The sequence below is a fragment of the Bison bison genome, unplaced genomic scaffold (assembly GCF_000754665.1).
Source record: "Bison bison bison isolate TAMUID 2011002044 unplaced genomic scaffold, Bison_UMD1.0 scf7180017864224, whole genome shotgun sequence".
In the NCBI taxonomy this organism is placed as follows: Eukaryota; Metazoa; Chordata; class Mammalia; order Artiodactyla; family Bovidae; genus Bison; species Bison bison.
The window spans coordinates 3,559,522-3,566,314 of NW_011494796.1; the positions used below are offsets into that span (position 1 = coordinate 3,559,522).

A 6,793-nucleotide genomic window follows, 5' to 3' on the forward strand; every position below is an offset into this window, starting at 1 on the left:
AGGGCTGAAATTGATAATGCTTTTAGGCTGGCTTTAACCTGAAGAGCTGAGGGGCTGGCAACTGGGCCCTGAGCGGACACAGAGAACTCTGCTCCAGCCCTGGGAGGACGTGCCTCTGCAATCTTGAGCACAGCCCCAGCAGAGCAAGCTCCAATGCTGCCCCCTTCTTAGGTCTCCGTGGAACCCACAAAGCAGAATCTGCATCCCTTCTCCTCATATTCTCATCTCACTGTCCCTTGAGGGGACAGATGGGAACTCAATGACAGCAAGGCATGACTCAAAAAAGGCAGTCAGTGCAATTAGTCTTTTCAGTCAAGACTAATTGAGTTAAAATTCTCCCCCATGAGTTAAAATGGGGGAGAATGCATAGAATGTTCTAAAATGTATTCATGGACCCTTAGACTACATAGGGCTTCCCTAGTGGCTCAGATGGTAAAGAATCCACCTGCAATGCGGGAGACCTGGGTTCAATCCCTGGGTCGGGAAGATCCCCTGGAGCAGGAAATGGCAACCCACTCCAGTACCCTTGCCTGGAAAATCCAATGGACAGATGAGCCTGGTAGGCTACAGTCCATGGTGTCCCGAAGAGTTGGACATGACTGAGCGACTTCACTTTCTTTCTTTCTTTGGACTACATAGAACCTAAGACTTCCTTTTTGTGAGTAAGCACATTCCTGGGTGATGGTTCTTTGTTGAAATAGACAGTAAGACAAGAACTACCTTCTGACTGCGAAGGAGTAGTCAGGGCACCAGACAGCTAAAGGAGTGCAAACCCAATGGATGTAATCAGAAAGGAAGAGACTCACAAAAAGGTCTGAAGAACAAGCCAAAAGAAACCTAAGAATGACGGTGTCCAGAGCATCAGTCAGCTGCAGAATCTGAAGATAAATCCTAGGCCTCCTGAATGACATCAGTGACTGCAAAAGGGGGTCTGTGTGTGGAGGCCAACAAGTTAGCAGTAAATTTCAAGCCTGCAAGTGTCTTCTGGAGCCCAGACTGTCAGAGGAGGCTCTGTGTGATGGGGAGTCAGCTGGATCAGCGTGCTGGAGACAGCAGCTCTGGCCCAGTCTCCCTGTGCAGGTGAGGGCCATGGCAAGTGAGGACTGACTGACTGCACCCCCAGCCACGGCCTGGAGAACCCTCTGTGCAAGGCTCCCAAGTGCCTGCTCAAGTCCGCGCACCTAGCAGGAACAGGCTCTCAAGAGGGAAGGGGCGTTGAGAGTGGAGGGAGGAGCAGGAGCCTGGACTTGACTGCCTGTCTGCCTGTGTGTGTGAGACCACCACGGAGGCGGACTAGGCCACGGGCAGTGGAGTAACAGCCACAGGATGGTGTCATGGGAGGAGCTGTGTCCCGGCAAAAGATACGCTTCTTTTCAGGTACCTGAAAATAAGCTTATTTGAGTTTGTTTGGAAACAGGGTCTTTATGGAGGTAATCAAGTTAAAATGAGGTCACTAGGGTGGGCCCTAGTGTGACTGGTGTCGTTATGGAAAGGGGAGGTGAGACACAGAGGTGGACACGTGCAGAGAAAAGAAGAGAAGTCAGGGTTGGGGGATGGCATGAGACTAGAGTGATGGGTCTACACGCCAAGGAATACCAAGGACTGCCAGTAGCCACTGGATGCTGGGAAGTGGCAGGGAAGGGTCTTCCGCTGGAGCTGTGACAAGGAGCACAGGTCCTGTCAACACCCTGAGTCAGATGTGCAGCCTACAGAACTTGCGACAATACATTCCTGTTATTCTAAGCCAACTCGTGTTTGCTCCTTTGTTACAGTGGCACTGATACAGAAGGTAACAAGTTAAGTGATGACGGGAGAAGTCAAGACCTGAGAATCCAGAACATTTCATCAACAGAAGCCCACAGATTAAGAAAGGAAATGAAATAAGCAGAGATTCTTAAAAGACACTGCTTATCTTGAGATAAGCAGATTAGAAACACAATAAAAATGTAGAGAAAGGACAGTGAAACCAGTTATTAATTTAGGGAAAAGCCTAGGAGGACTCTATGATGAAAAAGGAGAAATTTGAAAATGACCTGAGGATAACAAAGGGGGTAAGGGAAAGGAGAGAAGAGAAAGGGGAGGATAGCCTAAACTCAGAAGAAAGATTAATTAAATGACTCAGTTATTAAATTAAATGACTTAGTGAGAGAAAAGAAAAATGAAATCAGTTTTGACAAAAGCCTTCCTGCTAAAAATATTGTAAATGTCAGAATTAGTGGTGGTTAGCTGCCAATAAAATTTCAGACAAAGGAAAAAAAAAGAGAAACATAACCAAGCAAGCCAGATCAATGCAAAATGTAAGCACAAAAATAACTTATAAACAATCCTGCAGTGGCATTTTAAACAGTCAACACGGAACAGTCTGATGCCTAGTAGGGCACACTCAAACCTGAACCCTGTAGGAGAACCTTCTGGAAGTTGAGCTGTGATGGCATGATAATACCTTCCTGGTAACTCTTTGCAAGGCATACACAGAACTTTTTCAAATGACCCTCATAGTAACCCTGTAAGCTCAGGTACAATTTGCATATTAACAGCCTCAGTGAGGAAATTGTTTGAAGGTAAGAGAACCAGGATCACAGTTCACATCAGGAGCCTAATGTTCTCTTCCCACTGACGGCATTCAGTCACAAGGCCATGAAATAGCTGACATGATTTCAAAGGCATTAGGAGAGATAATCAAGGTGCCTCAGTGATGGTAAAGCCCCAAAATACATCATGCTAAATCTCTGGGTTCCAACCCAGGACAAATTCATGAAAAACAAACTCATGAAAATTTTAGAAAAATATTAGCAGAATATGATAGGTCTCATATGCAAAAAAATGAATAGAGAATTATAAAATTACACATAAGAATGGGAGTAGGGGCCAGGAGACCAAACTCTTTTCTCAAATCAGTATGAACTTGCACATAAATTGCTAACATTCTGAGTAAGAAACAAAAGTAAAAGGAAAAAAGGGAAAAGGCAAGCCTCCCGCATATCTTATTGCTGAACAAAGGCAAAGTAAAGGTAAAAATCAATGATGAAATCAGAATTGAAAGGTATCCAATTATTTGGACACTAAAAATGTCCTTTCAAATAATGCTTGGGTAGGAGCAAAAACAGCTTCCCTGGTGGCTCAGATGGTAAAGAATCTGCCTGCAAAGCAGGAGACCCGGGTTCCATTCCTGGGTGGGGAAGACCCCTGGAGAAGGGAATGGCAACCCATTCCAGTATTCTTGCCTGGAGAATTCATGGACAGAGGAGCCTGGTGGGCTACAGTCCATGGGATTGCAAAGAGCTGGACACGACTGAACAACTAACACCACCACAGGAGAGAAAAACCAATTCACACGAGTAGAATATATTTTTAGACCAACAAAAGCATCACAAGTAATGGGGACAAAAACTCTGATAACGGTTATCAAAAGGAAAAAGTAAAGTGTCACAAACTAGCCCTGCCCTGCTTAGAATGGAAAGCTAAAAGAAAGTGGGGAAATGAAATTAGAGTAAAAATAGAAAAACCAAAATGAAATAAAAACAAGGAAGTTGCAAATAAAACCAATTTTAAAATAATTTGAAAATAATAAAGTTGATAATCAATGACTAAATTAAAAATAAAAGTACCTTAATAATCTAAGAATAAAAATGACAATCTATCAACCACTGGAAAATAATGTTTAAGTTATGGGAGATGTCCTCAGCCAGAGCTAAAAAAACAAATAATGATATTGAAATGCAAGATTTACTTCTAAAATAAAAAGTTCTCAAAGTGATACAGTGAGAGAAAAAACAAAATAATGTATATGAGACAAACAAGGAAAATAACTAAAGGATCACTCTCCAAAGGCTCCTAATTCAATATAGCTCTTTTTCAATCCAGTCTTTCAAAGAACTAATTGTCTCTGTGTTACATACATGGTTCCTTAACAGAAGACTCACTTCATTTTATGAGTAAAACCAATTATTCTTCAAGAGCCATTAAAATTCTAAGTCAACTACATGTAGACCTATGGATGCAAAAACTGGAACAAAATTTTCTCTAATGGAAATCAACAACTGAACTCAAAGGTTTCAGTTCTCCAACCAAGCAGGATCTATACCAAGAAAAAAGCACAGTGGTAACTTCTGGAAAACCATCAAGCACATTTTGTTAAAGAAAAGTGGTCCTCTTTGAATCATCTAAATGCCAAAACATATTAAAATTTATTATTTTTTCTTCACTAAAATTCTTCAAATAGGTAAACAAGGTCTGCTTTTAAATCAACATTGTGCTTTTCTCCCTGTAGTATTTCGGTCATTCCTTTTAAAAACAGGAAATTTACCAAAAAATCTTCCTTCCAACTTAAGAATTTTGCCAATAGCAATTTGAGAGAAAGAAAAAAGAAGGAAATAAAAATACTATCTCTGCAATTACTACCCTATTCAAGTTACTGTTTGAGAGAACTCTGTTTCCTCAATTTTTAAATAAAGACAATTTCTACCTCATAGATTTGTATAGATGATTAAAGTAGAATGTTTTGCAAAGTACTTTGTTAGCCATGAAGTCCTTTGCAAACAGAAGGTTGCTACATGTGTAAAAATTTATCCATCCGTCTATTTACCTGTCCATCCATGCATCCGTCCAGGGAGCCCACCCATCCATCTACCCACTTACCTATGTTCCATCCATCCATCTAAGCAACCATCTACTCACCCTGTTCCAGGCCCTACACTGAGAGGCAAATACAGGGTGAGCAAATTCTTGCTTTGGAGAAACTTCCAGTTAAGTGGGGGAATTGACATTAAACAAGAATATCACCCAAACAGACAACCCCAAATTTTAAGTGCTATGAATAAGAGGGAAGGGAGCTCTAGGAGAAGGAAGAGGGATGTGACCCAGCCTGTGGGCTAGGGGAGCCCTTCCCGGGCCTGGGGCTGAGGTGTGGTGAGCTGGCGGGGCGGCGTGGTGCAGAGCGCGGGCAGGGCACTGTCCCTGCTGGGCAGTGTCCACCTTTGGGTAAAGCACACCCGCTGCAGTTCCCCTGCTGCTGGGTAGTGGGGGTTTTCTCCTACTTTCTTATAAATAACCGTGCTTTGAGCAGTGCAGTTGTGGCAATTACTTTTTTTTTCCTTTTGAGTTATGTCCTAGAGGTATCTTTCATAAAGGAAATACCAAATTCAGAGCTGTTCTCTGCGAGAAAAGCACTTTATAGCTTTTGTCACATGATGCCAATTACTTTCCCCACATACGGAACCAATTTATATCGCCAGCAGCAAGGCTTTGGTGTCCCTTTCTCTTTGACACTGCCAAGTGTCTTACTCAGCATTTATATTTATTTTTGTGAGTTTAACAGGTATGTGACAGCATTTTCTGTAGTTTCCAATAAAGTTGTATGTGCTTCCATGCCACGATTTACTGTCTGTGTTTTCTCTTATGTAAATTAACCATTCATTTCTCAGAAATTCTTACCCAAGGCCATTTGTATGCAATATGACCACGGCTCTGGCTTGGGCACTGCAGAGTACTAAGCATCTCATAGATGATCTATAAACACGGACTGAATTAAACTCAATTATCAATTGACATATACCTGTATCAATTCTTTTGGATTTCAGTTTCTGTCGGTTCTTTTTTCTCAAGTACCTTCTAATGTTTTTCTTTTTAATACTTCTTTAAAAGTTATATTTTACTATACTAGTGCACTATAGTAAAAATATATCTTACTATATTACTACATTTTACTATAATTGATTTTAATATATATCATTTATCTTATTTGTGACTATACATCTTGACATACCTTTAAAGTTTTGAAATGTAATCATTTTCTTTTATAACTGGAATAAATGTGCTTTTAAAATATATTCTAACGAGTTTCCAATGCTTAACTTTTACCTGTCTGGAATTAATCTGCATAATTATGAATGTACTTGTCTATGGCCACCTGATGAGAAGAGACAACTCATTGGAAAAGACCATGATGCTGAAAAAGATTGAGAGCAGAAGGAGAAGGGGGCAACAGAGGGTGAGATGGGTGGATGGCATCACTGACTCAATGGACATGAGTTTGAGCAAGCTCCGGGAGACAGTGAAGAACAGGGAAGCCTGGCAGGCTGCAGTCCATGGGGTCGCAGAGTTGGACATGACTTAGGGGCTGAACAACAATGCTGATATCCAATAGTTTCAATGACATTTCTTTTTCTTCTCTTATTCTTTCCTTATTGTGTTTTCTGCTGCTGCTGCTGCTAAGTCGCTTCAGTCGTGTCCAACTCTATGTGACCCCACAGACGGCAGCCCATCAGGCTCCGCCATCCCTGGGATTCTCCAGGTAAGAACACTGGAGTGGGCTGCCATTTCCTTCTCCAATTGTGTTTTCTAGTTTGTCACATATTCCAAATAATAGTATTTCTGTATCTCTATGAATCATTTTCTCCATTGTAAATTAAATGCAAGTGGTTTGTATAACTGCTGGTTTGTGTTATGTTTGATGATCCATTAGGGACGTTCCATTAGGGACGCCCAGCATGAACACCTGCCTGGAAGGTTACAGGGTTCCCTGGCTCACCTGTTCTCTGTGACCCTCACTGTCTGTTCTCCAGTTCTAGGAAGCACTCACTGTGCGGACGGCATCACAGTGGCAAGTTTATTCCATAGGGAAAGCATATGAACGGGGCATGAGGGTGGAGAAAGCTGTGGCATTCGGAAACTAGAGAAAACAGACACGTGCAGGATCATCGGCTGAATTCCAGGGCACGGAAAAGCGGAGCTTACTTCAGAGGCCATGACCGTTCTGAGTTTGATCTCATATTTAGTAACTCTCACAGGGCAG

The 6,793-nt window shown here is 41.9% G+C and overlaps 1 protein-coding gene across 1 annotated transcript in view; it reads right to left on the reverse strand.

Annotated features, from left to right (window-relative positions):
- Positions 1-6,793, reverse strand: part of LRRK1 (leucine-rich repeat kinase 1) — a 130,627-nt gene that overhangs the window by 56,080 nt on the left and 67,754 nt on the right.